Raw genomic sequence first — 27,823 nt, 5'->3', positions numbered from 1 at the left:
GTCAGCGGGAACAAAAGAGCTGGCCAGCATTCTCCTGTCCTACCTCAGATACTTGTCCTATCTCAAGCTGTCCAAGGAAGCATTCAATTCCTTTTTTGTACCCTGCTCTCTCCTCAGTGAGAAGGAAGGGGGCTCTGGGGTGCCTTTCTTCAGCCTTGGCATTGCCACAGAGGTCAGCCCTGCATGTGCGGTGCTGGGGCAGGTTCTACACACCTGGGAGAAGCTCAGTGCTCCCCTGGAGAAAAGCACATGAAGGCAGCGTGGTTGGGGCCAGAGCATGCTGAATCAAAAGCATCTGAAAGGTTGTCCTCCCCTGTGGCTTTGCGGTGAGCTCAGGAAACCCTTTTTGAGCTGTGCTGAAGGATCCTTTTGAGGCTTCCTGGCTTCCTGCAGCCTTTTCCTCCCCAGCAGCCAGCTGAGAGGAGCCTGCTGATGCTGGCTCCCCCCCAAGACATCAACTGCTTTCTGTTATTTGGGGGCACGGGTTTCCCTGCTTCTCGGTGACCAGGACTTAACCCAGCCTCCCCTACAAACCTACGGTTGTGCAGAGGAAAGAGCTGCTCATGTCTGCAGGGAGAAGGATCACCTGTCTGCCTGCCTGCATCTGCGGTCTCTCTGGCTGTGGTCTCCAGCCAGACGGACAGAAGACACTGATCTTTGCTAGGGAAAAAAAGAGCATTACCTAAGATTAATGAAAACAAGTTAGTGTGGGTGAGACCGAGTAAATGCCTTGGGAAGACAGGATGGCTTACACATTTTCAGATGAGCTAACAGGCCAGCCCAAAGACAGCATTTTCTTGATCTGGAAAAATGAGGCAAAAAAACAAAATTTATATGACTTCCCTGGAATTACAGCTCTTGTTTGTTTTTACCTGTTACTTAGCACAAGTTCAACATGTGCCATCCCATTTTCTTCCAGTGAAGACAAAGCCAGCTCTTGCCATCAAGACTGCAGCTAGGAAGGGGATGAGAAAGAGAGAGACAGATCACTCATTTTCTTTGTTTAATAAGATCTGAAAACCTGTCAGTTGTCCCAGCCGTTAAGGAAACTGTTACCCAAAATATTTCATGCACTGGGTCTGTGACCTTTTTGTCACACAGTATTCAGAAAGAACAGGCTGTCCCTTGATTCAGAGATGGGTGTATTGAAGCTGTATCTAAACTGCATGGTAGACTCATGCCATGATGTAGCCTGAGGTCATGATGGCCGCATACAGCTGGGACAGAGGACATGGCTAGAGCAGGACCAGCCCATGTGCCCAGGTTTCCTTCCCCTGACCACTAGGATGTGTGGAGGAGGAGAGAAGATGGTGTGTGCCCTGACACTAAGTCAAGGACCTGAGGTGCAGTCCCAAATCCTCTAGTTAAGACAGATCTTATCTGGATACATCATTTACATGCAGCAGCTTCTTGAGGACCACTCATGACCTTACCTCCCTGTCTGTCCTAGCCAAGTTCTGGGCATCCCAGGTGGTCCCACAGAGCAACCATGGCCCTACTGTGATATTTTCCACACTCTGTGAAGAGGCAGCTTTAACACATATTGACTAGCAGAAATATTCTTTACTCAAAGCCAGATCCATTTGAGGATAGACTCAGAGTTATCCATAAAGCTGTCAAGAACTTTTCACATGTTTTATTAGGTTTTCTGAGCTGGACGAATAGCTTCTGAAGGTTTTGGGGAATGAGACAGGGAGGGGAAATCCCCATTTTTCTGTCTGACTATAAGGAGTTTTCACATTTCAAGGTGTGGGGAAAAACTGCCACTGCTTTCAACAACAACTACAAAAATCAATGTTGGTTAAAAGATGTAATTCTTGTTTGTTGGTTTGGAAGATTGTTTTGATTCTCTCAAGACTAAATAATTATTTAGGCATCTAGACCATAAATAAAATACTGGTTAATATGCAAAAGATTACATTATTTGCAACTACTTCTGCCAGTAGCTAACTGCAATGACAGCTTTCGCCATGAATGCTTTTGCCAGCTGGGTCCCCAGTTGCTCCTGCAAGCCTCTGCAATTGGCGGCATGGGAAGTAATGGTACACAATTCGAAGAGATTTGTCATTTTAATAAGCCATTGAAAGGAGTCACTGGAATGCAGTGTTTCATCCCCCAAATACCAAGTTGCAACCAAGCTGCTGATTTTCTTTCTTGATACCTATAGCTTAGCAATTGTTGCTTCACTCCTGTTCCCACAGGAATGACCCTGACCAAGGGATAGCTGCAGAGACCCCCAGCAAAGGATGCTGCAGAGACAATACCCATTGCCTCAGCTGCCCAATATGTTGGCCTTCACACTTTGCAGTAAGGAATCCACATCTCAGAAACGCATGTGCTGTTTAATCCATCACAAACTGCAGAGAGAAGAAGAGGACCAGAACAATGAGGTGAAATGGTGAAAAAGTGGTTAGTCACAAAGGGAGATGCACAAAATCCCCATTTGCTCTTCTACAGGGACGGGCTAAATCCCTTTGATCTGATCATGGCTCTAATGTGAGGGATGCCTCAGCTGTCCCCAAGCACACAACAGCACTGGTGGACTAAGATACCCGGGGACCCAGGCCACAAAAGAGAGAAGGAACCTCAGGAAACAGCAATTGAGGAGGACAGACAGTTTTGCTGCTTCTTTTATCTCTTCTTAACAGCCTAATTGGAGTGTAATGAATTTAGGGTCGGTGCTTGCTGCCAGACTTACTTCTTTGATGTGTTTTTGGCCTCTGCACTACAAAAATGTGATGGAAACCAAAACCAAGATATTACACCTCCATAAAGTGTCTCTGGGTTTACCATAAGATTCCGCCATTTGTGCCAAGTGGCCAAAGCCACTAACAGGCTCCTGCTCGCCAAGATGTTTGGGTAATGAATAAGAAGCAGAGAGAGATGCCACTGTGAATCAGAGCGAGGAATGTGTGCTAATGGCAACAGAGGTGGATCCTCGGCTGTAATGTGGAACAGAAGAGCACTGTGGTCGTGCTCCTCTGCGGCTGCAGCCAGCAAGAGCTGCTGGTGATGTCTGAAAGCCTGTGGTGAACAAGGAGGATTTTGGGAGGTAGGTAGAGTACTGGCAGGGCAGGGACATGCCGACGCAGCACTGTGAGCTGGTCATACTGCCAACAGCCAGGTAACTCTTGGGCCTAAGAGTCTTTCCCCCACCTATGTTAACCATTCCTGCCTTAGCTCTTTGCAGCCAAATCTCTTTCCCACACGAGCCTATCATGACTCTCTTGGCTCTCAGCAGGGCATTCCCACTGGCAAATATTAGCCACTACACAATATGCGAGTCGCCAACACACAAACTGCCCTGGTTTGAACACTGCATGCTCAAGAGGCTAGCACCACCCGCTGCCTGCTGTACCCCTCTGCTGGGGTCACCATCCTGCCAGTGTGCGTGAAAGCGGCAGGCAAGACTCTGAGAGGCCTTCTTGTGGGACATCCCACTCTGCAGACTGGAGAGTGGTCCCCACCACCTCACTTAGACCTCGCCACGTCTGTGATAACCTGCCCTTGGGCACACCTGAAAAACCTGGTGATGCATACCTGTCGTGGTTTAACCCCAGCCAGCAACTAAGCACCACGCAGCCGCTCACTCACTCCCCCCCATCCAGTGGGATGGGGGAGAAAATCAGGAAAAGAAGTAAAACTCCTGGGTTGAGATAAGAACGGTTTAATAGAACAGAAAAGAAGAAACTAATAATGATAATACTAATAAAATGACAACAGTAGTAATAAAAGGATTGGAATGTACAAATGATGCGCAGGGCAATTGCTCACCACCCGCCGACCAACACCCAGCCAGTCCCCGAGCGGCGAATCCCTGCCCTCCCACTTCCCAGTTCCTAAACTGGATGGGACGTCCCATGGTATGGAATACACTGTTGGCCAGTTTGGGTCAGGTGCCCTGGCTGGGCATGAGAAGCTGAAAAATCCTTGACTCTAGTCTAAACACTACTGAGCAACAACTGAAAACATCAGTGTTATCAACATTCTTCACATACCGAACTCAAAACATAGCACTGTACCAGCTACTAGGAAGACAGTTAACTACATCCCAGCTGAAATCAGGACAGTACCAATCAAAATATCCAAGGGCCCCACGTACAGTTTGGTCTTAGAGACAAACAGATAAATTATGGAAAGGTGGTTCTGAAAAGGCTCCATTAATTATGGATGTTTACCTGTTTCTATTCAAACACCGACTAAACAAGCTCATGTTAGATGAACCAATGCATCTACCCCAAAAATCACAGCTCAAGGAAAAATCCAACTGCTTATCTGTTTCCCTGTCTGCAATGACCTTGCTCACGATAAAAAACGATGTGTCTCCTTGGAAAAGTCCTGCCCATTGACGGTTCATGTACTTGCAGAATATCCAGGGCTAAATTCCCACCCTATTTAAATCAATACAGCTACATCCATTTTAGGGGAGCTACCCCCAATTGACAGATGCTGGGAACCCGGCCCTGAGTATGCCTTTTACTAAAACAGCCCTTACACTGTGACTGCATGTTTGAGACAGGGGCTGCTGATAAGATACACTTCTAGTTAAACACAGCCCTCCTTCAGCGATGATTCACGTTTAAGAGCAGTAAACTAGTGCAGCTGTTCTGGACACAAGCCTGCCCTCTGCAAGAAAAGCACTTTCTGGAATAGGTGTACACATGCAACTTTGCTGGTAAGCAAATTACATACCCAAATACCAGGAACCGTGCTCCCAGAGCCTTATGCTAGAAGCAGGGACAAGCCCTCTTTCTGCCTTGCAGTGACCACTGTCACCTTAGCTCTATCACATGCAAGTGGGGAGTTAATTTCCTCCTTGCTCATTACGCAGGTGGGAGTCAGGGGAGAAAGCAGGGAGGCTATAACCAAGCCTCCCTGTGCTCTGGGTGCCTTAGCTATCGACACCAGCACCATGAGGGTAGCATTTAGTAGGCCAGTGGTAAATTAGTGTCCCCTGGGACTAGCAAGGCAGCGCCTGTGACCGAGAGGTGTGCCCAGATCGCAGTGTCTTCAGGGCACAGGTGCTCCGGGGCTTCCCCTGCCCTGACAGTTTGGGCTGCAGCTTCAGATGCAGCTTCCGTGACTAGAAAGCATCCTCAACCTCTTGGTGAAATATGGCTGTGTCAAAGCAAAACAGAAATGGGGCACTGCCTGAATATTAACCCTGTGGATCCCCCGAGTTCTACAAGGGACTCCGTGCCCTGTTTGCTGCTCCCGGGGACTGGGGACCATTGCTCGGCCAGTGCCATGAGCGCACCAGACCATACACGTGCAAGCAGACACACGCAGCTGAAGGGTTGGAACAGCTCCTTCTACTGAACATCTGGACTTACACATATAAACTACTCAACACTCTCGTCCAGAATTACAGAGTCTTTCATATCTTATCTTTCAAAAACCACTTATCAGCCCACGGCTTTCAGACTGCAGTCTCTCCCGTCTGCCAAAGTGGAACCCAGCCATGTTAAAAACATGAATAACAGCAGCCCCTCTCTCCTCTCCCACGCTGATGGCTGCAGCTCCTCTGACGGGGGCTTGAACTTCAGGGGCAGCAGGAATAACTCCATCTACCCCACTGCTGTGGGCTCACAGAGAAAGTTTCACAGAGTTTAACTACGGGACAATAGCTCACTGAAGCATGAATGCCTCCTCACATCCCAAGCTGAGGAAGGCGACAAGCTAAATGTACATATTTATGCTCTGCATTATGATGATAAACAAGGAAATATTTGTAAGCTAACACTGAGGCGCGTCACCCATGCTGCTGCAGCACTCAGAGGCTTCAGGCATGCCCTAGAGCCTCCACATCCTAGATGCTGTTCTAACACGGGCAAAAAGAGACAGGTTTGTGCCCATAAATGAACATTTAATAATGGCAACTAGTCTGGATTTTTTGTTAAATAAAGACTTTTTTCTAATGAAATATCCCTTTTGTTTTTAGCTCTAACAAAATGCTCGAGACAGTTTCATTTATGGGTTGACATTTTACAACCCTTGTCCAGGAGGGGAGAGAATACCTTTTTTTGTCCCCTTCTGTTTTTCCTTTCCCTTCTCCTTTTAAATGAAAGGAAGGCAGAGAGGAAGAAGTGCAGGAAGGGCTTTTCAGCTTGCGAGCCATGAAAATACTTTGGATTTCAGACTTATTGGGCATCAAAACTACCCCCCCCCCCCCCAAAAAACCCCAAACAACTTTTCAAATCTTTCCACAAAAATTCTGAAATGAAATGTAAATTTCTTCCTCTGAGACATCATCATTAGACTTCAGCACGATGCTAAAAACATGCATGCATACTGCGGCGCGAGATACCAGTCTAGACGTTGCAGTAACAAGAACCGAAGCAGACTAAGGGGGCTCTCAGTGAGCTAAGGGGGCTGGTGCTGTGTCAGGCAGGACATGGACAGAGATGAGGCTGCGAGGAGGCAGGCAGTGATGTTACAGCAGAGAAAAGCTTAACATAAAACAGGATCATTGCTAGCTCCGGACTAGTTTAGCTAACGTCATATTTCTCAGCTGTATGGACCGCACATGGGTTGTACATGTTTTTGTTCAGTCCAAAAGAGGTCTGTTGCAAGAACAACTGTCTCTGCTTTTGTTATGAAACCAAAGTTCAGGCACAAATCTCGGCCGTCGGGTCTCGTTCCAGCGGCCAATGATACAGTCCAGGGAATAAACGCGATCAGCAGGCACCAATTGGGAAAGAGTGGGAATAAGGTCCCCAATAGCAGTGGTAGGGAGAGAGGGTACAGGTGCCTTCTCTTCCCTTCCCCGAGCGTCCCCCAAGCCCACATGCATTTTGGCCCCCATCAGCCAGTCCTTCTCTGGCAAAAAAACATGCTTTCAGATGCTGCTGCCAAACCTCAGAAATGTATATTGCTGTTCTGGCTATGTTCAGGAGGAAGGGGAAGGGAAAGTAGTGTGCAATTTTCAACAGTTTCTTCTCAGAGAGGGGCCCCCTAATTTTCTGAAAGGGGCCATGGAGGAGGGGGTAGGAAAAGTGAAAGGCTCTGTCCCATTTTAATCCCTTTTCCCAAATTAGTTATACATGGGGAATTCACGATGGACTTCCCCCTTTGAGCTTTGAGCCTCAAAACATTTCATAACACGCAGAGCCCTTCTGAAAACTTTTGATCACGTCACTTCTGAGGTTGCCATGTTTACGCACATTGACGTGCGCACAGGCAGATGCGAAAGGGAAAGACAGGGAGCAGAGGTATCCTGCGCTCATGGTACCACAGGTGGGGTTTGCAGGACAACACTGGCAAGGGAAAAGAAAAAAACCCAACCATAAACCAAAAATCAGAGAATGAAACAACTGCAGGACAAAGACCACTGATACTACTGTGAGAGCTCAGCAACAGCAGCTACAAATCTCTTCCACACCGTTGTCAGGACAGAGCTACCTGGAAACTTGCAGCTGGCTCTTCGCCTCATTGAAACCTAGTGCAAGGACTGATGAGCGCTTTTTATTCAATGGGAAATTACCCAAGCTACACAGAAACAACCCAAAATAAGGGCATTCACTCAACCTGATGGGCTGCGTTGACCAAACAGGATTGACATCAAGGAAGCACCACAAAGCCCCAGGCAGCTGTGCACGGACATGACTTCCACAAGCCCATGAGAGACTGGAGAGTTTGGGGTTATGGAGCATCTCCCTGCCCTATGTGTTTCTGTTACAATACTCCATAGCCTCGAAACCTAAAAGATACCATAAATTGCTACTGGGCTTAAGTCATTTAGGATCCCACAGCTCAAAGTTATTCAGCTGACCAAGAAGAGCAGAATCCTCCCCTCAGGTTAATAGGAATGAAGTCTGTGAGCCAAGATCCTCAAAGGCATTAGACAGTCTCTGAAATCAGTGGTGCTTAGACATTTTAATAAGTGTCTTCAAGGATCTGGACCAAAACACCAATGCCTGCCCCCCAAAAGATGATGTTAAGTGTCTGGGAAAGTTTACAAAGGTAACTGGGAGACTCTCTGCATTTCTCAGAGTCTAAGCAGTGGTATAGGTGTTTTGGTAAGTTTTACTTACTGCTGGTTATTAAACCAGAGCTTAACTGGTTTAATTAAAATTCACAGTAGATTTACTTTCTCCAGTGCCAGTGCTCTGTATGGACACATTCAAAGGCATTTACTTCCATTTAGCTAAACTTCGTAACTGAGTCTTCTAAATGTTTCCACATGGTGGCTTGAATTTTTTTTTTTTTTTTTGAACTAAATCAATTTTAAACCAATTTTCATTACATTGGTGGTTTTGCATGTCCACAAGGCCTGCAGGCCTCTTGGATTTGAAAACTTGGCGTGAAATTCAGCCCAAAATGCCAAGTGCTGAAACCCGATGAAAATGAAACTGCTGCAATCTATAGGGGAAGCTGCCTGCCACTCAGCCCTGCCCACACTGCCGGCCGGGCTGAGAGCACCTTCCCCAGGGCACCAGTCCTGCACAGGACCAGGGGCTAGGCACAGCTGAAACTTGCCTCTGGACATTGCCACTGCTCTGTCCCAAGCAGGTTTGGGATTTGGCAGCAGTGACCGTAAATCCTGGCTGGTGGAAATCCCTTGAAGCATAGCCTGTGAGAAGATCAAAATCCTGATCAGGAGCCTCTTTAAAAATGTGGCTTCAAAGCTGACTGGAAACCTGGCCCAGGGCTTCTTCCAAACCTGGCCCAGGGCTTTCCTGCAATTCAGGCTGGGTTTGCAAACTTGGCTGGTGTTAGGTTTATTGCACCTAGTTTGGGGCTTTGCTGTGAACATTTTGTGGAGCTTCAGCTCTTGAAACTAAATGGGCTCTGTTGTTCAGAGCCTGGACCAGCATCCCTAAGATCCATAAACTCCGCACCAATCTATTTATCTTCATGTACAAAGTAACTGAGGGTTGGACGCTTTATTTTCAAGGGAGAGGTCGCTGCTGTGTATCATTAGTAAATCAAATCATTAAAATCAAATGTATGAATGGATGAGATGAGGACTACTTACTGCTGCGTACTGGAGGGCTTTGACTTATCAAAGCAACCTTTTAAACTGGTGAGGAGCCAGGTTTGTTATGGTCCTGTTTCCCCACCACGGTATCTATAGTAAGCAAACCTCAGAGATATTGTAGAAGCACCCAGCACTTGGGATGCTTCAAAGCAGGGGCAGCAGTTTTACAAGAGACATTTCTCTTGAAAGACACCAGCGGAGGTGAAGATATTCTGCCTCCTGGCAGGTTTGGGGCAGTGAAGAAAACCAACAATACTTTTTGGTTTCCCAACACTACTGCTTTTAGTACCTCTAGAACTAAAAAAGAATGGGTTTATTTACTGTTGAACTGCTATTCTTTCCCCCAAGAAAACCTCAAAAATGGTGACCATTCAGAGCAGAGCCAAGCTGGTTCTTGGCGAAGGTTCAGCGTGACTCTTATTACTGAGGGGAATGTGGTCAAGTTGCTAAGATAGTGGCCTGAGAGTCAGGCCACTGGTCTTGGCTACCCCGCCACCCCACTGTGTAACCTTGGAAAGTCACGTCTCCCCTCCACAGCTCCACATTCCTTGCCATCCTGTGCTTCTTGGCTATTTAGGCTGCCAGCTTTTATGGTCCAAGGTCTGTCTCTTACTACCACCATAATTATGAGAATTTGATACCTGCTGCTTTCCAGCACCCCCTCCCACAGAGCTTCATTAGAGCAGCTCTGTCTTCATGAGCAGCAGGGCAGAGATGGGAGTTCAGGCATTTTCTCCATGGAGGCTTCTCACCCCCATCTTGACACAACCCTGTACTTGCACCGCACCCAGGGATGATGTCATCCCTGTCACCTTTCTCACTCCCATCCAACAACCCTTGCAGTCATTTGCATTTTGTGTGTTCACATGGTTTTCTCCTCATTCGTGCATGCCCAGCTGAGACAGCATGCCAGCTTCTGCCATCCCTTCCTGGGACATACACACGCTGTGAGGGACAACCTGCCCTCATCATCCACCAGAAGCACCCCAACATCCAGCCCCAAAAGGACTGTGACCCAGAGACACACTGTTTAGCAGTGACAATGCAACGGTATACACTTGAAGCACAAGAAATGATGTTTGTGCCCTGAGGTGCACCTCTAACCCAGCACGCACTTGTCATGACTGCTTGTGTAAGGCAAGGATTTATGCTGGACCTCGGAGGGCTGCTGAGCTTTCTAGCAATCCCTTGGACCCTGCAGGCTGACATGCTTGCACCTTTTTGCAAGCAGTACTATATTGCATGCGCTTATGGAGTCCTTTCTTGACTGAACAGCATAGCCCAAAGCATCAAGTCAGAGCCTGGGTATGACACTAGCATCTCTTTTAACTGGGGCTAAACCTTTGATGTGCCGGAGGCAGGACTTTTGCAACAAAGTAGTGAGACCTTTTCCTTCACTGTTTTGCACCTAAGATCCTTAGCTTCAGCAGCCACCACACCACTATGACAGCAGGTCCTCCTTCTGCTCCAAGATCTCTTTGGAGGCCTTTCCTCAAGACGCCTTAAGACAGCAGCATGCTCAGTAGCTGCTAACTCTTATCTCTCATATTACAGAAGCACCAGCTGACTGCCCTGCACACCAGGGTACTCTGACTTCACTCCTTTACATGGCACTTCCATGCACGTACACTGACATACACATGTTGTCCGGGTTTCAGCTGGGATAGAGTTAATTGTCTTCCTAGTAGCTGGTACAGTGCTATGTTTTGAGTTCGGTATGTGAAGAATGTTGATAACACTGATGTTTGCAGTTGTTGCCCAGTAGTGTTTAGACTAGAGTCAAGGATTTTTCAGCTTCTCATGTCCAGTCAGCGAGAAAGCTGGAGGGGCACAAGAAGTTGGCACAGGACACAGCCAGGGCACCTGACCCAAACTGGCCAACGGGGTATTCCATACCGTGTGACGTCACATGTAGTTTAGGAACTGGGGGGAGTTGGGGCAGGGGATCACCACTCAGGGACTAGCTGGGTGTCAGTCAGCAGGTGGTGAGCAATTGCCCTGTGCATCATTTGTACATTCCAATTCTTTTATTATTGCTGTTGTCATTTTATTAGTGTTATCATTATTAGTTTCTTCTTTTCTGTTCTATTAAACCGTTCTTATCTCAACCCACAAGTTTTACTTCTTTTCCCGATTTTCTCCCCCACCCCACGGCGGGGGGGGGGGGGGGGGAGTGAGCAGCTGCGTGGTGCTTAGTTGCTGGCTGGGGTTAAACCACAACACACGTATATGTGTGTGTGTACATTATATATATATATAAGACTACCTAAGCACATTGTCAGCATAGCATGCATACGCGTCCAAGACTAGATGTGCATACACATCACCACTGCAAATGGCACATCATGATTTGCTCTGTGCTACCTGTCAAGTGCTCGCAGCCCCTCATAGAGCATCTTTCCTGATCTCACCCAGCAGGAACCGTGCACCATTTCAACTCCTCCAGGTTAAGCCAGCACAACAAGCTTGGATTTCTGAAGCTGCAGGTGGGACAGGCAGACTATTGCACCGAGATACCATCTATCTCAGCTCCTTCTTAGAGTTTGGTGTTGCATGTTTTATCAACAAACAACATGTCTACTACTGCCAGCCCTGCTGAACCACTGTAGCTGCAGACAAGCAAGCTGTGTTTGCTCCTCTTTCATTTGTCATCAACACAATGGCCAGCCAAGTTCTCATTCCAACATCTTACTTGTTGGTAACAACAAACACAGGCAAAAAGAAAAAAGCTGAATTTTGGGTGGCTTCAGGGATGCAGAAGCTTAGGTTTGGATAGGTGAAGTGAAAAAGCCCCAATATGAAAATCACTAGGAAAAAGAAGCATAAGAAAGCAAGAGTTTAAACACAAAAAGTTAGGCTGGTTCAGGTTCTCAGATTCCCCTCTTTCTGTTCTTTGGGATGGTATTGCGAATAAATGCTCTCCCTTCACCAACACATGGCCACATCCAGTTTGACTAGCAGCTCCAACAAACACATGGGATTTGCAAGTAGTTTTGAAGACATTCACCCATTTGTTCTCAGATAGCAATAACCTTTCCCTTTCCCACCCCTCTTACTCCTGCCAGCCCCCAAAAGCTGCGAAGAGGAAGCTTATATCCACATCACATCCAGGACCAGCCCTGTGGTTTGTTGACACTTGAGAAGCAAAAGATATTCAGAGAGTAAAAGAAACTGGAGTCAATCCCTCTCCGCAGCTACCAGCTCGGATTTTGCTGCTGTCTGACTGCGGGAGAGGAGAAGGGGTGGGAGAGACATCAGGAATGTGACATGTTATCATCAGAGACAGGACTGCAGCACAGAGGAGTTAGGCAGCTTCACCCCTGCACCAAAACTACCCACTGTATCGCCTCTTCCTCCCCGAGCAAGCTGAAGAAAGGCATTGAGACCAGGGCAAAGCTGGTGAAGTATGAGAAGGAAGGGGCAGTTGCCTGCAGATGCCTCCATTCCCCTCATCCCACTTTCCTAGACCGACTTCTGCACCCAAACAGTTTCCCACTTGCAATCACAAAACCAGAGTAGGCACCACCTGCCCACCCATGGTGAGGAGCTGACGGACCAGGGAGCTCTGGACCTAGGCGAGAGCCAAGACGAAGGAGTCCCTGAGAAAAGAAACTTTTCTACCCAGCGCCTTTAGACAGGAGGGTTCTCCTGGGCTGAAACACTAGAAAACAAGGCAAGAACAAACCACAGGCAGAACCTCTTTCCCTCCCCTGGGGTAGCTGTTCTTTGCCGGATGCTTTGCCAGGAACAGAAAGGAAAAAGGGCAGATGCACAAATTGCTACAGACGCAAATGAGAGCGCGCAAACAGCACGCCATGAACACAATCATGCTGCTTAATGTGTTTATCAAGTATTTTGGGGCCAGTGCAAGAATAGCATATACAGTACAGCATAAGAGTAGAAGAGGGGCTCAGATTTAGGCGACAACTGAACGCGGTCAAAAGGAGATCTAGAAACCCCCTGCAAGTGTTTCATTTCCCCAGGGCTGCACCCAGGGGCCATTCCAGGTCTGGATCACAGTCCCACTGTTCACAGGGTGCAGAGTTCAGGGCAGGGAAAACGCAGGGAAGGACCACAACAGACACCACGGACAGGAAGATCTCTGGAGTATATTAGTAGGTTGCTGAAAGGGAGGAACGGTTTTGAAACAGGAGCACAGAGATAAAAATCTATTCTGAGGTGAGGATGAGCTAAATATGTCAAAGGCCTTTCAGCACAATACGGGCACATGTGAAACCATCTAAATAGTAAACAGCACATTTACTACTAATAGCCGCCTAATTTATTTATGGAGCCCCATCACCTCACAAATCTCCAACATCTCTTTTGCACATGAATTGCCCTGGCACCGGGCAAGCGGGCTGTGAGCTCTTTACTACCTGTTTTCGGAGATAAGTGCTAAATAACAGAGCCCTGCAAAACACAGTAAGGCCTACGCTTCAAGATGGTTGACTGAAAATACTCATCTCCCAACTCAAGGACGTTTCACAAGCTGTCTTAGTGCCTCGGAGCACCCCAAGCAGGGGAAGGAAGAGGAAATACAACCACAGAAGCCAACACAATCAACCCCAGGGTTGGGGAATCCCTCCTCACATATATATACGTGCATACGTGTATATATATCCACGTTAGTCACTGCTATGGCAACTAAGACAACAAAGATATCCTTTTAAAGGCCCTGCGGTAAGGAGGAAAAATATTTTGCTATATATAACATTGCCTATTGACGTCACAAAATAATTTGAAATAAACTAACCTTTAAGTTTGGATCGCGCTGGTCCTCATTTCTCCTCTGTAGATATTGAAATAACGTTCACGTCACAATGAGCATCTGTTACCTTTCATGGAAAAAAACAACCAAAGAGAGCTGAGCTATAAAGTTTTCTATCAAACCCTCTCCCACACCCTCACTGAAGCAATACAAAAAACCCCTCTCCTAAAATCTATGGAGTGCTGTATCCTGAGAGTCTCATTTAGTCATTCCTCAGGCAAAGCCCATGCTGACATCAGAGGGAAATTGCCAATTTTGGTAATTAGTGAAAATTAAGAACCTGAGGTCAGCTGTGACAATTGATTCAGCTGAGCATCTGAAGAGTTCACTGGAAAAAGACAAACTGACAGAGTTGAGTCTGGGCTGAATTGTAAAAATAAAACATTCCATACGAAAGTGATTTTAGGAAGTTTGTTGCCACAGCCAAGAGCTTGTAGATCAGAGCATCCTCACCTCTTTTGCATGTGTATGTAACACTGCACACAGTGGGCCTTTGACATGGCTTGCACTCTTTGCACTAATATCATTAGTGCAATTATTTTATTAACAGCCCTAGTAAATAAGCTGCTTCTATACATCCAAGAAATACAGGTAAATGGAGTTAAGAGGCAGAGGGGAAAGTAGGGAATTTAGGACCTTAGTTTGCACTGAGCTGTATCAATACACCCCTGCTGAAGGCAAAGTCCAACGTGATCAAGCACAACCAATGCAGTGGAGCATCAGCCCCTCACGGGAGCAGGCTGGATAGTTCACACATGTGAGGCATGGGGGCATCTTTGGCATGGGACAGCTCCACAGTTCCTTCCCCAGTGCCCAGAATCAACAAACACAGCATCTCCCATCCCTTGGCTAATGGGAGGAGGTGAGAAATACACCTCAACTTGTTATGCTCCTACCCAAAATGATCTACTTAGCTCCCCTTGGGAAGATCCAGGGGAGCTCTCTCGAGTCACTTTTAGTTCGGTGTGTTTTTTAGCTGGCTTGAAGAATGTTGATCTGCCTGCACGTCCTACCAGAGCCCTGCAGAGTGGGTTGAGATGTTCTCAGAGCATGAGATATGCCATACTTCTCTCAAAAGCACCATGGATATTTCAAAGCAACAGAATTTATTAGAGGTTTTTTGATGGCAAATCTCTCTTACTCAATATGGTGAGCTTGAACAGATATAGCAAAGGCAATGAGTCACTTGAGCATTGTGGGTCGTTATATACTATTAAGTCATCTGCAATCCCATGGTGAACTCATTTGCAATGTGCTATTATACGGCCACTTGATGTGTTGTGGATTTGGGTCTGTTCCCCCCCCTTGTTTGCTTTCTTTTTTTCCTCTTTTCTTTTTTTTTTTTTTTTGTAAGCCAAGCTGCAGCCTACAAATAAGAGCTTACACAATTCAGGCAGGTTTCAATCAGTCCTATGAAGGAGAATCAGCAATCCCATATGTTTTTAGAGGTTTAGAAATTTGCCTTCTCCCATCTTCTCTCAGGTCACTTGTTTTGAAAAACCTATGGAATTGCTGCAATTCTCACCCCTCCTGCCCATCTGTCAAGTTTCCCTCTAAGCACAGGGAATAAAAGAGTTTGATTTACTCCTGGGCTGTTGAGAAGCACTGGCAGCCCACCCCCAGCAACATGGTACTTCAGGTAGATACAGCATCCTCATATTACTTAACTCTTCATTGCAGTGCATTAAGATACACATCTGACTTTTCTCACATCTCCTGGTATCACCCAAATTCTTCTGCAGCCTCTTGTGCCATCAGTCACTTCAGCTCTCCCCTACAACAATTTCCTGAAGTACTTTGCCTAGACGCTGCCTTCTGTGGCTCAGCCTGCAGGCCTTCACCTTGCAGACTTGCATAAAAGACACAACGGACGAGCCTTTACTTATTTTTAAGTTGTTACATCATCCAGTCTCCCTATACATTTTCTCTCATGATAGAGAAAGACAGACAGGCATGTTTCTGAAAATCTCATCCCTACCTTTCCTCATCTGCCTATGCCTATACCAGCTTAGGAAGACAACATACTAATATTTCTACTAATTAGTCTTCTTCAGACCTGATTTGTGGAAGCTTTCGGAGAAGCGCCTCTGCCACAGCACCATCCCTCATCCTTTTGTCAAAACACACCTTCCTTTACGTTCTTCCTCAAGCCTCATTCCTAACTCCCTCCTTTATAGGAGATCATGCAAACATCCAAAAGCCCTTCTCGTTGCTTCCTTCTCCTTTTATTAATGCCAGGTGCCACCCCTTTCCCACGACCCTAATCAGGTCCAGATGGGATGTGCCAGGCTCTCGAAGGTGCCCTACCACCTACCTTTTCACAGGGAGACCCACCCTTGTCAAGAACTGTTGTTACTGTTGGAAGGAGATGTAGCTGAGACAGGTTTATCTAGAGACTATGCAAGTGCCAGGTGGTTGCGGAACACCAGAATAAGAAAAAAAAGCTAGAGTCAGTGGCTGAACATAGTTGGATGTTTTACCAAGGCTGAAGTACTAAAAATATGGAAAGCTTTCATAATGCTCCATGCTGTACCTAGAAAGCTATAGGATTGCTGTGGGACAAGTCAAACAGGCAGCCTTATGTCTGACAGCTGCTAGTCCTGAGGTGCTTGATCTGTTTGGCAGGGAGAAAAGCTAGCTCTGATACCACAGGCCAGAAATCAGAGAAATGCCTTTTTCTCTACCCAGAAAGAAGAAACATATAAGTATTATGCTCTAAAGCAGAGTTTGCACAAAAAAGGCCGGCCACAGAATAACTTACAACTGATCTCAAGCTTAAGACTGAAACAGGTTGCTTTGAAGTTGTCTGTCAAAGCCCCTGGTTGCAGTCCCAGTCGTGGTTAAGATCCAAGAGAAAGAGAAACAGAGAGGGGATATGGGGAGGCCTAGATTGAACAGAGCCATTTGTCAAGAGAATTGAAGTAGAAAGGCAATGTGGAGTTCAAAGCCAGCATCCGGCAAAAAAATGGTATGTATGGCTACAAACAGGGCCAAAACAAGCCAGAACAAAGACTTGGTAGGAAAATGCTAGAGCACAACCCCTGCCGTGCATGCCTGATGTGGACAGCGGCTCCCTTACCCCACCGAGTTCCTCCTCAGCCGCAGCAGTGGAGGAGGACTTGCCGGTGGAGGGAAGTGCTAAGGGAGACAAGCAGGCTTGGGCGGGATGGTGACGAGGAGCCAACTGTGCACATAGCTGATGTACATAGTTTGACATTCTTTCGATCTTGGGAAAATCCAAAACAGGTGAATCTGTTCTCTTTGGGTGAACTTCCCCAAATCCACCCATTTTGGATTTTTACCCTCTTTGGGGTGAACTTCGGCTTGGCTGTAGACATTTCTGAGGGCTAGCGTGCTGTGGCTTTCTCAGCCCACCAGTGGTACTTTTCCTTATCTTTCTGACTCTAATTCCCAGCTTTACAGCACTGGCTTGCTCATCTAAAAGCAAATGGGGTTTGTGTTACATGAAGTTGGCAACGCTATTCGCTTAGACACCATTGTCCAGAAAACAGTGGCTTATGCTGGTAAGAGTATTTCTTTTAACGTTGTATGCAGACTAAATGCATATGTAAGTACAAACTGTAGCTGTACTGGGGAAGGGAGCGCTCACTGAAGGACTGGATGCTTGTCATGCCCTTGATAAGAGAGCATCAAAGACATTGAGGAAAAAGTTGAGACTTGCCTTCAGTAATAAGAAAGCCCTAAACAGAGGATGAATGAGCCGTGAAGGCAACATAAACAGCACACTTAGAAAAGCTCCCCTTGCCTGAAGGCACAAAGGATGGGAACCGGATAGGTTCAGTCTGGGAACCAAATGGGGAATAGAAGGACTAACTGACTTGTCATAAAATGCAAAAAGATGGAGCCCTCTGCTTCTGCATGCTAAAGCATTAAATATGTTAGAGAAAGATTATCCAGAAACTTTTCAGGTTATAGCATATGCTGGTTCTTTTTTTATGCTGGATGTGTCAGCAAGGTCTTGGCAGGCTGTGGGGAAAAAACACAGTGTCTATAAGATTTCAAGGTTGTCACAGATCAGTAACCTCAGTCAAGGTCTGTTATAGTCATTCAGAAATGACCCGATCTCTTCTTTCATCGTAGGGATTCCACTAGTTTCATCCATCTGCTCACTTTTTTTCCTTTTTGTGTTTGTCCTGCAAAACAAAACACCACTGCCATGTTCCTTCGCTGGAGCTTCACCAAGACTGGACCTTCTCACTGGAGCTTTGCCAGGTATGTCACAAAGTCATGCAACACATTGTCGTGGAGGAAATGTCATGTAACACAATGCTGAGGACCTGACATTAAGGTGAGGCACTTAAATCAGGTTGGTTTATAAGATAGGGGTAAAGATCTGCAAAACCAAGTCCTCCCAGGTGGGTGTCAGTTGAGTTGGCCAGATCCTCAGTGGATATAAATTGTCATAGTTCCATGCAAATCATCTGGAAAATGATACCACGGTTGGCAAGATGCTGAGGTAACAAGTATACCACAGGGCAATGCCAACTAATGCTGGCTGTGAATCTGGACCATTAGCTGTACTGGTAGTATCGGCTTATGTGAACATATTTGCGGCTCTGGTAAACCTGGAAAAAATGACATTTCCATGGGTTTGATGAGAAGTGAAACATTCAATGCTTTGGTCTCAGATTTTCTGCTGTCTTCCACAAGAAACAAAGGGCAATGTTTCACGAATGGCCTTCTCTTTTTTCACCCTTTTGGGGCATACGTAGGAAAATGCGTTATCTGTGGAATTTCAGAACTTGTTCTTTAATGCAAAACACCAAAACCACCAGAAATAACATTCTCTTGGAAAATGTAAGATTTAACTTTGCCCTAAGCCAAAATTGCATACTGATTGCTATTCATCATTCTGCTCCCTTCCTATGTACTCTATACATCTCCAAAAGCCTTACCATGGCAGTCAATGTTCAAGGAGTAGCTGGATGAAGCCACTCCTTCTGAAACAGGTATTCTGGTCATCTGTGTTCAGAAACGTCCTTCTCCAGAAGACACTGTACAGCTGTTCTTTGTTGATATCCAGTCTCCCAGGACCTTCAGCAAACACATCCGGGAACCTGGATACAGGCTAGGATAACATTTCCTGCCAGACTTGTCAGGATATGAGAGGTTTTTTCCAAGTTACCAGTATGTGCATGCAACCTGAAGTCCAAAGCACAACTCCATAGCTCTTGTGCTGTTTGTGGAGCCTGCAACCCATCACACCTATCTGGCTGCAGGAGAACCCACTAAAGGATGATGCTCCAGTACTGGATCTGTGAAAGCCTCTACATATCTTGGGGAAATCCAGAATGTGATCAGCTGCTTTTCCTCATCCTGGTAGCAGGAAACTTCAAAGGGCAGGTGTGCATTACGGCTTTCACCACCAGCTTCCACCAGCAGTGCTTTTCGTTGTATCTCTCTCCCTCTACTTCCACATTTATAAAATGGGAACAGGAGTATCTCCCTCCCTCTAAGGGGACCAGATTAATTAGGGCTTTCTTCCCACGTCTCAAGGCTTATTCACCCCACTGTGAAAGGATTCCTACATGTGTCACTATAGCTTGAGTCTCGAGAAAGGGCCATGCACAGCTTTATAGGTGTATCATCATTATTTAACCTAGCAGACTGAAAGCAGTCCTTGCTCGAGGCCTGGCTGCAATAAACAGTGTGGGTATGTGTGCTCTGCATAACAGGACACCACGAAGGGCTGCTAAGGTCCAACTTACTCAGAGTATATTATCTCAGCACAGCACTGCACCACTGCACCTCTGTCCTCTGGGACCTAGCACATTCATGGGGGACTGCAGACCTTCTGCAATGCACTGGGATCAGTTGTCCCCTTGGTGCTCAGCACCAGCTGGGGACAGATCCATGCATCGCTTTGCTCTCTTCTCCCTGTGTTTATTCCTAAGCCAACAAAAACACTCTTTGTGCTGGAGAGCAAGTCACCTATGACATGGGACCCTTATTAAGCCAGAGGTGAACTGAAGATACGAGTCTGCCAGATCATCTGTAGAACATGCTGGTGGCAGATGGTATATAAACATTTGTTTTCTTATTACTCAAGAAGGGAAAACAGTTGGGAAAGCAAAAGTTTCTTCATTTTTTGCAAAAATTTAAGTTAATGAATGGAAAAAATCAACAAACTTCTGAAATTCTTTTTGATAAACAGGATTTTGTCTTAAAAAAAAAAAAAGAGGGACTTGGCAGGGCTGAAGGCTGCTATTTTTCATTAGGACAAGATGATGGTATGGCAGGAATGCAGGACAGAGGGGTGCAGATGTGTGAAAGCATTTAGGAAAAGACACCCAGGGATTAGAGAAGTGCCTGTTCCCAAAATGGGTTGATCTGAGGTAAAGGAAACCTTTGGGATAGGAAGATAGTAACCCCCTCCCCCCGCCCCTTTTATAGTGGATATAAACAGTTTTACGGTATTTCCACCAAACAGAAGAAGAAGAAGAAGAAAAAAATAAAAAGGTTTCTGCAACACACACATGTTCCCCATTAATTAGGAGGACTGCTGTTAACAACACGTTGCGCCAGAGCTGCCAAGAACTGTCAGACGAAGGACAGGGAAGCCCACAGCAGAGGCTCTGCTGCCTCCCAGGGGGGCCGCCCGCCCGGCCAGCAACCCAGTCCCAGTTCTCCAGCTGGGTCAGCCCCCCACCACGGCAGGGGGTATGGCGGGCAGCCGGACTGGGGGCAAGGCGAAATGCCTGGGCAGCCCCTGTCCGAATTCCTCCTCCCTGCCCCCCTCCAGCTACAGATATTTTCCACAGAAATCCTGGCTATGTTCGCTTTTGGTTGAGACTTTGGGACTATTTTTGGCTTTTTTAAAACATGCTTAGGGGAGGCGCCTTCTACTTTTATTCACATAAAGGATCTTTATTTTTATGTATTAAGGGACACGAAAAGAGGAGGGGAGGCAGGGCGAGGGGAGAGCTGCCTTATGCTTTGATTCAACTATACAACAACAACACAAATCTACGTCCAAGCTGCCTTTCCTCCTTAGCAGGCTCCAAATACGCACTTTGCTGCAGCAAAGACCACCCCTAGTGTTCTGGTTTTCTCCAGCCATCACCGGGACAGAGCACTGAGTGCTGGCTCTTAAGCATCGCTCACCTCCGTACCTCCTTGCAGCCACTTCAAGGACTGGGAGCAGCTTTGTCCTTCGCCTACCAGATCCCCCTTTCTCGACCCCCTCCTGAACTATACCCTTCCTTCAAGTGCCTTGAGTGCCAGTTTGGATTCACCTCTGGATGTGACCAAGGTTGCACACTGTTATGCGCACACAGGACTTACTCACGTTGGGATGAAAGCTGGGTCCTGAACTATTATTTCCTCTCCAAATGAATGTAGGAAATAATGTTGCAACAATGCAGCAAAGTTGATTGCAAGACCTTCGAGGAGGGGGAGATGATCTTATTTTAAAGTAAAAATTATTTCCCTCACACTTGCATGCTAACGGGCACCGAGACACGTCCAAGCAGCCAGTCCATCAGCAGGCACCAAGATGCTTGTCTCCAAGTGGCCAGCCCAGGATCCCTTGCAAGGTGCCACGTATGAGAGACACCAGCTATCCTGATCTTCTCATGTCTCCTGGACTCTTTGGAGGTTGGTGATGATGTGCTTGTTTTGGATCTGCCTTTTTGTACTCTTTAGGGGCTGACAGGCATTAGCCTCCCCACCCTGTCCCACCTCGGTGAGTCATCTGAATTTACTCATTGTCCTTTTTCTCCTGATCTGGGCACCCTGAGAAGTTGTACTAGATGTGCGGAGATCTTGATGACCTGCTAACCGAGGGGTTTTCCTGCAGGCCTTCTTCTGCTGCCACCTCCACACCAGACACTCACTTCAGCCTGGCTCAGACCAGGGAGCACCTCTGCTACAAGTCTCCACTGCAGGAGCAGTCAGAAAGGGAAAGCTGAAGACCACTGTCCTTTCCAACAACTGCCCTGCAGATGCCCATGAGCTGGCAGCATTTCTGTACAAACTCCAGCCCTCTCAGTGCTGGAATGCAGAGCCCTATGGTTGTGTACCTACATTTCACACACTGGGCCAAGAAAAATATCTAAAGCACAACACTCATCTATGGTGAAAAGTTTGGGATACTGGGATCGAATCCCTAAAATGCTGCTGTTGAGAACTGCAACCCTGCGGTTTTGTGAGGCTTTACAGCTACAATGATGCACATGATTTTATGCCAGAAAAGCACCGCTCTCTTAACTACATACATTTAATGTCATCTCTACAAATATAATGTGAGGAAATCCTCATAGCTCTTGTCCAAAGCATCACTGACTTGTTTTTGGAAGGTAAGTCCTTTCAGACATGCAGCAAAACACCCTGGTGTGGATTTTCAAGTGATATGAGTGGGTTCCCTCTTACACATCGAAGGTAAAGACATCCAAACGGCTTTATTTTCAGGTTATGCTAAGAGTGCCTTCCTGCTAACAGCTTTCCTCCTAAGCACCTTAAACCAAGAGTGGAAAAAGCCACCAGAAGCATAAGGACTCCTGAAGGACTAGAGAAGACTGGACTTTTTCCAGGATGCATGTCAGCAGGAGCCATTTGACAGTATGAATATAGGACCACTGGATCTCAGTGCACATTGGGAGAGCTCCTCGGATCACCTGCTCTGATCCACGTGAGATAAGGGGAACGTTCAAACTGAACTCCAAAAGGGCACCATAGTGCTGTTTTGCAGAACATATACTAAGGTTTTTGGTTAAAATACTTCAGTTTGAGATAGTTTATCTTCTGGGAAATATAAAGAATTCCTGTAGAAAGCTGATATTTTTTCTCTTATATACACCTAATCCTTTTATTAAAAAACTTTTTTTTTTTTTTTTCCAGGAAGAAAAAAGCAGCCTATGTGAAAACTTTCAAATATGTCTTCAAATACCCCCTCTAATGACATTTGAAAATCTAATTTACCATTTGGGACACGTTGCAAGAATCGACAATAGTAACAGTTTGACGTCTGTCTTGTTTCAATCCCGCGGGGGGGGAGGGAGGTTTGGCAGAAAATCCTATTGTCATGTGGGAGTCTCAGAAATGAGTTGTCTCCTGGCTAATATTCTTCCACTGCAATGGTAAGTCAAATAGGCTAGTAGCCACGGCAACAGCCCAGAATCCTTAACTATCGCTATGGTTATTTCACATCACTTCGGGGCTACCCCAGTTCATACCGCTATCGCTCAAGACATTATTTCATAGTGATTTCATTAAATGACTGCAATTTGATATATGAATAACACCCACATTCGTTTTAACAGGGATCATGTTAACTGCCTCATAATGTAGAGAAGTCAAGCTAAAACAATGTCACAGTTTTAAAATACACAGAGACAGGCTATAGTCCATAGGTGCAGAACAGCCATGTGGCTTCTTTATCTCACCTACAGTATATATACTCCTAAGGAAGGTATTCGGAAGAAAGTGGGGGCTACAGCATCCTTAACCCCACACCTCTCATGTACCCTGCAAGGAGGGCTGCCCTGGGTGAGGGCATAACTTGTGAACAGTCATCAAGAATATTGCCTGAAAAAATAAGGAGCAGCAGAAGGGGTCTGTGACTCCCCTGTCAGCCCCACTACCACCTTTTAAAAAACTTACAGCTTCCTAAGTATCAGGATTTGATGTACATAATTTGAAGAAGTTACAAAACACTACCAGTCCTGAACAAACACTTAGTTTAGGAACCCTTCCTGGTGAGACAAGGCAAATAAAGGACAGAGGTAACCATGGGCATAGCTGATGAAGTAACTTGACCATGGACAGAGAAGAGACCAGGAGCAAAATGACAAAAAGAGCCCATTTCCAGGACACCATATTGCAGTGGCTCAGCACTGATTTGCTGGAGGCCTAGCACAGTCTCCTATATCGAAGCAAGACAGCAAATCCAAGAGGCTTCCACACAGCACTTCTTGGTGATGTTTCCAACCAGATTTTGCTTTCTTGTCTGATGGCACTGATGCCCAAGAAAGCCATGACACTCCTGGCCTGGCATTTCATGCCAGCGCTGCACAGCTGATTAAACACAGGAGAATCCTGGTTTGTCTGCTATGTCCATTTGTACTGCCATTAGTTACTCTTTAAAAATGTAGACCAGGTTTCCCAAAGCAAACCTTTGGAGGACCAGGTGTGCCCCTCTGGCATCAAATTATATAATTCAACTGTAACATCTGGGCCTTCTCTGACCAAGAAAGCAAAAAAACCAACCAACCAACCAACCAACGAAAAAAAACAACAACAGACAACAGCAAGTTCAAAAGAGGAGGAACCAGACCCATTTTTCGGAGAATTGAATAACGATGTATTCTGCAAAGTCAAACCCTTTAAACTGTTTCTGGTTTCAGAAGTATTTTAAAAAATCCAGTGTTCCTGGTGCTTTCCAGAGTTATCTGAATTCCTTCAGAAGCCCACTCAAGGCTAAAGAAGAAAAACAATGTTATTCTAATTGAACAAAGCATTACATATTTTTATTACGAGATTGGAAATACAGTTGTAAAAGAAGAGCTAGGAAAACCAGAAAGACCCAAGCTTAGAGTTTATCTTGTGTTACTTTCTTGCTCTTTTGTCTCCTGGGAGTTTTTCTGAAGTGTTCCTCCTCCAGAGAGGTGCTTCAAAGCAGGTCTCAAGAAACCCTGTTGTTTCTTTACTACTATAAGGGACCCCATTTTATTCTGCAGCTTGAGAATATGCAGGGCAGTGATTTTTCTACCTAAGCTCATCATTTCTTTTAGGAAGTCACAGAAATTGCAGCTAGCAGCTCACATTATAAATATATTAATTGTATGCCTTAAGATCATTTCTATGTACAAACAATTTCAGTTCAGTTTCAGCTACTGCAATTTCCCTGATAACAACTTCCCATGTTTACATCCATCTGAAACGTTAAAGCTCACTGGGGAACAGTGTGGGCTCCTGATTATTTATCTGTTTGATCAACCTGAACAACCTACTCCAGGACCTTTTTCAAAGGCTGACTTCTCAGCAGCTAGAATGTTGGGGTTTTCGGTATTATTTGTCCTTCTTTCCGTGGCTGCCTAATCTCCCTGCCTGCTCCTTAGTGAAGATGTTCATTCAGAGCAGAGCTGGCAGCCGTCCCCCTGCCACCCCAGGGGGTTCCTCCTAGCAGTATGCAGGCAGTCATTAGTCTCTGACTATAGTCTGTCAGGCAGTCCAAGTCACTGGTCCCTCGTTCAAGCCAAACAGGGATGTCACATCATGCCAAGTCATGCCATAAAATAACAGTAGAAATAACTTACGTTTTAAATCCCTGAGGGCTGCTACCACATCAGGCTGGCTGATTAGAAAACAGACACTAAAGCATAAGGAATGGTACTGAGGTCTCTTGCTTGCACAGGAGTGAAACAGTTTAACACCAAACAAAGAAGTGCCTGAGCCAGGTTCATTTTAAGCACCTAACTCATCTGCCTAATTGAGGACCTCATTTAAGTAGGAGAATAATATACCACCTCAGTCATCAGGAGGTGAGACAGTTACAGCCAAGGGTCATCTGGATCCTGGGAGGGGATGAACCACTTTCTAAGAGCACCCCTCTCTTTTCAGTGACTATAGGGATGTGTCATGCGGGGACTTGTGGCATGCAGGACAAGTCCGGGGTGAATGTGTACTAATTAGAGTACTCTAGGAATTGTAATATATTGGAAAATGAACTTGTGGTTAACACAAGGACATGCCCATAACCTTCAACGTGCTACTGCTACGAGCGGCATCCCACAGAAAGACATGGCCATTGTAAAAGGAATACATGAGAATAAGAGGAAAAAGGGAAAAGAAATGCAACTTAGAACAACAAAAAAAATCTAGTAAAATAGTATTTTTTCCCCTCAAATTGAATTTTCCCAAAGTCTATAGGGTTTCAAAAGCAACCCGGGTACTCTTGAAAAGGGATTTTCTGGTAGCAAACTGTTTCCGTAAAAACATGTACATAGCTCTCCTAGGGATCAGGATGATTCAGTGCTCTTGGAAATGTTTAGTAGTTATCCGTAGTGATATGGCAATATTTGGGTTATTTAGACTTCTTACAAGTATGGATCGTTACAAATAGCTCATTATGGAGCATATAAAATGAGGTGGTAACTGGATAACTTGACAACAAATTATTTTCACTATACACAAGTGCAAGACAGTCTATATTGGAAAATGATAAATTAAACCATCCATGTGCCCTGAATTCCCTGTAATCTCTCAAGGGGGGGGAAAATTTAGGTTAAATAATGGGCAACTAAACAAAGACATATGTTCAATGTGCATCACAGATCAGAAAGGCAACGAGACATTGGAAATCCTGCAACAATAGCTTTTCTCAAGCTGGAGCTGCCAGCTGAAACAGAAATGCAGACGCTGCTTTTTCCCTGATAAATCCTCTAAAAGATCCACCTCTCCTTCCACTCCACTTAGGCACCAAGTTGGTAGCCCCATGGGGCGCCAGAGGAAACGTCGCTTTGATTTCCGTGCTGCTGTGCGTGGCACTGGCGCTTCATCCCCGTCCTGCACACCCCGTGCTGCGACTCCAGCTGTCCATCCAAGGCTGCTCTGCATCTGCTGAGTACTCCTGGGTGAGAAAGCAGGTGTCTGATCACCTCTGCTGAAACCACCCGGATCACTTGTGTGCGCTACTTGCCTTTGTAAGGAAAGGGTGCAGAGCTGACCCTTGTAGAAAGAGGTTTTTTGCCGCCCATGGAGGCAGTGCTGTACACTGATGCTAGAGGCAGATGCCATCCAGATTGCTGGAGGAGCAACGGGAGAGGTGGCTCCTCCAAAAACAACCCAAGCTAATGGAAAACCTCCCGATTTTTTATCTCCACGCCTTCTTGCCGGCTGCACCGCCAGGTTGCCCATGCAGACGGAGGGCGGGCTCTGGAAGGGAGCGGCGGCGCGGGCAGAGGCGGCTGCCTGAGGGGCAGGCTAGGCAGCGGGGCGACGGGGTGAGCCGGCCCCAAGATGTATGCGTGGCTCTGGCCCGACACTTCGTCTGTGCAGGAGGGGGGCCGGCGGCGGCGGGTGAGCCAAGTCAGAGCATAGCCAAGCGAGAATGTTCTGGCAGCCCTTCCTGGCGGCCTGAGCAAAGTTATTTATCACTTTGTGCATTTTCCTTCTCATCTGTGTACAGCCGGCTCCAATGGCTCAGCTTGCGTTTTGCCTTCCAGAGCCAAGCCAGTCCTTTGGCTGTGCTTGGTCTTGGCTGTCCATTCACGCCTTCTGTCTCCTCCAGCTCTGCCTGGAGCAGTGCAGGATCCCAAATTAGGGGTAGGTGTCTATAGCCAAGGAAGAGATCGAAGCATCAGCAACATACACCAATGGCAAAGAGCACATCTCTCCCCTGGACAGGCGAACGCTGCGCTGCTGTTTACTGTGGCCAAGGAGTCGCGCGGAGTTGTTTCTGCTGCTCCCATGCAGCCTCTGCTGGGGAGCTCAAGTGCCTGCCGGCAGCTACGAGGCATTTTCTTTCATTTATTTTAGGGATTGTGCCTTCGCAGTGATTTTTTCCAAATTGGTGGATGTAACAACAGTGAATTTACAGCAAATTTTTCCAGTTCTATGGACTCTTTTCCATACTGCTGGTGTATTTTGCCAAAATGTCTAATGCGGGTGTCTAAATTGGGCTTGAAAATAATACCAGCTGCATTCAGATATTTATAAGGCTCACATTTGCTCTTGGTAAGGGCACACAACAGTCTTCTGAACAGTGAACATTGCAGAATCAGATCAATACTAACTCTATTAAGGCTTGCATCATCAAAGGTCTGGGCTATAGTCTGTGCTAGGTTTCAGGACTTTGCCTGAAGAGAGCACCCCTGAATTCAGCTGTCATTCCTCTCCTCCTCCCTGAGTTGCACATGCAGTTTTGTCTGGGGCTGATAGGTTCAGTGGCGAAGCCCTCTGAGTAAACAGCAAGACTGCGTTTGACCTTGCCAAGCTTTGGGCAACGTACTTCAAGATTTACTTTTTTCTACTGGATGTTGCACTCTAGGTGTTGGTAGATAATTCCCAGCTATGGCAAGGCCGGATCTTGACTACCTTCTAGCCAGCTTGGT

General features: G+C 46.3%; 1 long non-coding RNA gene across 1 annotated transcript in view; it reads right to left on the bottom strand.

Moving 5' to 3' along the window:
• Positions 1–872: 872 nt before the first annotated feature.
• Positions 873–27,823, bottom strand: part of LOC138689457 (uncharacterized) — a 60,604-nt gene continuing 33,653 nt past the window's right edge. The window contains exons 2-3 of the long non-coding RNA XR_011328286.1: positions 13,737–13,818; positions 873–955 (exon numbers count right to left, since the gene is read on the bottom strand). This is a non-coding gene — a long non-coding RNA (uncharacterized lncRNA). The remainder of the gene's footprint in view (positions 956–13,736; positions 13,819–27,823) is intronic.

This window comes from Haliaeetus albicilla, chromosome 16, assembly GCF_947461875.1.
Source record: "Haliaeetus albicilla chromosome 16, bHalAlb1.1, whole genome shotgun sequence".
Taxonomy (NCBI): domain Eukaryota; kingdom Metazoa; phylum Chordata; class Aves; order Accipitriformes; family Accipitridae; genus Haliaeetus; species Haliaeetus albicilla.
The sequence above is the reverse complement of the archived record's forward strand: the minus strand, read 5'-3'. Positions and strand labels throughout refer to the sequence as shown.